The 3810-nt window shown below is 49.5% G+C and overlaps 1 non-coding gene across 1 annotated transcript; it reads right to left on the bottom strand.

Moving 5' to 3' along the window:
* Positions 1–431: 431 nt before the first annotated feature.
* On the bottom strand, positions 432–586 carry LOC131291529 (5.8S ribosomal RNA). Its single transcript, XR_009189325.1, has one exon. It is a non-coding gene; the product is annotated as a 5.8S ribosomal RNA (ribosomal RNA).
* Positions 587–3810: the final 3224 nt, after the last annotated feature.

A 3810-nucleotide genomic window follows, 5' to 3' on the forward strand; every position in this document is an offset into this window, starting at 1 on the left:
CCAATATGTACCGTTGGACTCGGTTAACGGGCTGTTAGCCCGCGTGTGGTTTAACTCACTGATACCTTCCATTGCCCATACGCTAGTTTGTTTGTGTTCCTTTGGTCAACTTCCATACTTGAATCATTTGTGCTACCGCTGCTGCTTCGACGCTACTTTGACATCTTCGCTTCTATTTAAATAAATAAATAAGCTGAAGCTAGACATCAGTAAACACCACCACAGACACCACAAGCACGCCTTCTCCTCGTACTTCCGCCTCACGCGGGAACACGGACGCTCTAAATACTTCGAATTCCAATGCCAGTATATTGTAAACCACGGGTTCTTTAATGCTAGCGGGTCGTCGCGACCCTAGTTAACATCATGGTGCACGTCTCGTGACGGGTGTCACGGCGTAGTTAAATGTATGCGATACATTTCTCAAATATAAGCGCTCAGTCATCTGTACATCATGGTAGGTTCCCACGACGTGCAATATGCGTTCAACTTATCAATGTTCATGTGTCCTGCAGTTCACATTATGACGCGCAGTTAGCTGCGGTCTTCATCGATCCATGAGCCGAGTGATCCACTGCCGAGGGTGACTAACTTGCGTAAGCCGCCGCTGTGCGCGTATACCCGTTCCCCGTAGGGAGGAGCAAGCCGCCGCTTAGAGACGAAGCATAAAGTGTCCTCATTCCACATAGGGCAAGCTGGATGAATCCATTTTACCCAGGACGGCCGAAGCGGCGTGGACCAGGGGAGAACTGAACCTTATACTTCACACCACAGTAAGTCTACGTGTCCTCTTCCACATAGGGCAAGCTAGAACTAACTATCTTACCCAGGACTGCCGAAGCAGCGTGGACCAGGGGAGGAACACACTTTTCATGGAAACGTAAGGCATCCATGACTGCCATAACGTAAGCCGCCGCTGTGCGCGTATACCCGTTCCCCGTAGGGAGGAGCAAGCCGCCGCTTAGAGACGAAGCATAAAGTGTCCTCATTCCACATAGGGCAAGCTGGATGAATCCATTTTACCCAGGACGGCCGAAGCGGCGTGGACCAGGGGAGAACTGAACTTTATACTTCACACCACAGTAAGTCTACGTGTCCTCTTCCACATAGGGCAAGCTAGAACTAACTATCTTACCCAGGACTGCCGAAGCAGCGTGGACCAGGGGAGGAACACACTTTTCATAGAAACGTAAGGCATCCATGACTGCCATAGTGCGTAAGCCGCCGCTGTGCGCGTAAACCCGTTCCCCGTAGGGAGGAGTCAAGCCGCCGCTTAGAGACGAAGTATGAAGTGTCCTCTTCCACATAGGGCAAGCTAGAATGAACTATCTTACCCAGGACCGCCGAAGCAGCGTGGACCAGGGGAGAACTGAACTTTATACTTCACACCACAGTATTGAGTAATGTGCCCTCTTCCACATAGGGCAAGCTGGAATGTTCCATTTTACCCAGGACGGCCGAAGCGGCGTGGACCAGTGGAGGACTACACAATCATGAGGTTTGATATCGACTTGTGTGTTTCAATAGGATACCGATGGTATGGTTTGAACCGATTTGATTTAGCCATTCTGAAGTCATCACTTGGTTGAAGCGCTGAACTAGGGAGGCATCGTTTACATATATATTGGTTTTCGCATGCTCTACTAGGTTAATGTCATGAGGTTGGCTATCGAGCATGCCCAAGTGATGACTTGATTGTGTGCTTGCTTGAATTCTTCACATTTCATACCATCGGTTAGTTGTCGAATCATTCCTCGATCATAACCTTCGTTCTTGGTTCATGTATGCTCTCTTCCACATAGGGCAAGCTAGAATTAACTATCTTACCCAGGACCGCCGAAGCAGCGTGGACCAGGGGAGAACTATACTTTGTCTTGTATGCCCTCTTCCACATAGGGCAAGCTAGAACTAACTATCTTACCCAGGACCGCCGAAGCAGCGTGGACCAGTGGAGGACTATACTTTGTTCATAACACCACAGTATTAAGTATGGTGTCCTCTTCCACATAGGGCAAGCTAGAATTAACTATCTTACCCAGGACCGCCGAAGCAGTGTGGACCAGGGGAGGACTATACTTTATACTTCACACACTAGCCATATTGAAGTCATCACTTGGTTGAAGCACTGAACTAGGGCGAGTCTATCGTTTACTTTGCATTGGGATAATACGCTGCATGCTCTCTTAGGTTAATGTCATGTGGTTGGCTATAGAGCATGCCCAAGTGATGACTTTGTTTAAAGCTCAACAGGTAGAGTATTATGTCCTCTTCCACATAGGGCAAGCTAGAATTAACTATCTTACCCAGGACCGCCGGAGCAGCGTGGACCAGGGGAGAACTATACTTTGTCTTGTATGCCCTCTTCCACATAGGGCAAGCTAGAATTAACTATCTTACCCAGGACTGCAAAGCAGCGTGGACCAGTGGAGGACTATACTTTGTTCATTACACCACAGTATTAAGTATGGTGTCCTCTTCCACATAGGGCAAGCTAGAACTAACTATCTTACCCAGGACCGCCGAAGCAGTGTGGACCAGGGGAGGACTATACTTTATACTTCACACACTAGCCATACTGAAGTCATCACTTGGTTGAAGCGCTGAACTACGGCGGGGTAATCGTTTACAGGTTATAATCATATAGCTGCATGCTCATTAGTAGATAATGGAATATTGTATGGCAATATGAGCATGCCCAAGTGATGACTTTGTTTCAAGCTCAACAGGTAGGGTATTGAGTCCTCTTCCACATAGGGCAAGCTAGAATGAACTATCTTACCCAGGACCGCCGGAGCAGCGTGGACCAGTGGAGGACTCTATACTTTATACTTCACACCACAGTATTGAGTACGACTTGCATAAAGCCCCTAATGAGAACCACGAGGGCTCTCTCAATGTAGAACCACGAGGGCTCTAGTACCGATTCTCTCGGTACGGCTTGGTCCGTGTTCCTTTATGCTTGTACTCGCAGAAAGTCTCAACCCGGAGGTCTTGACTTTGATTGTCATAGTTGGACTACGACGGGGCATCCGACCATTGCTGATCGAACACCCCTGATTCACCATCTTTCGGGTAGGCGGTACGCGTACCTCCGGACGCGGAAGTCTCAACCCGGAGGTCTTGACTTTGATTGTCATAGTTGGACTACGACGGGGTATCCGACTCATCGAATACCCCAGAAGCACACCATCTTTCGGGTAGGCGGTACGCGTACCTCCGGACGCGGAAGTCTCAACCCGGAGGTCTTGACTTTGATTGTCATAGTTGGACTACGACGGGGTATCCGACTCATCGAATACCCCAGAAGCACACCATCTTTCGGGTAGGCGGTACGCGTACCTCCGGACGCGGAAAGTCTCAACCCGGAGGTCTTGACTTTGGTTGTCATAGTTGGACTATGACGGGGCATCCGACCATTGCTGATCGAACACCCCTGTTACACCATCTTTCGGATAGGCGGTGCGCGACACCACCGACGCGGAAAGTCTCAACCCGGAGGTCTTGACTTTGTATTGTTGGATAGTCCTCTTCCACTATAGGGCAAGCTGGAAATATTCCATTTTACCCAGGACTGCCGAGGCAGCGTGGACCAGGGGAGAACTTCACGGAATCTTCAGGCATCCATGATTGCCATAGTGCGTAAGCCGCCGCTGTGCGCGTCAACTCGTTCCCCGTGAGGAGGAGTCTAGCCGCCGCTAAAAGACGAAGCATTAAGTGTCCTCATTCCACTATAGGGCAAGCTAGAATTAACTATCTTACCCAGGACCGCCGAAGCAGCGTGGACCAGGCGAAGACTATACTTTATACTTC

This window comes from Anopheles ziemanni (assembly GCF_943734765.1).
Source record: "Anopheles ziemanni chromosome X unlocalized genomic scaffold, idAnoZiCoDA_A2_x.2 X_unloc_10, whole genome shotgun sequence".
Taxonomy (NCBI): Eukaryota; Metazoa; Arthropoda; class Insecta; order Diptera; family Culicidae; genus Anopheles; species Anopheles ziemanni.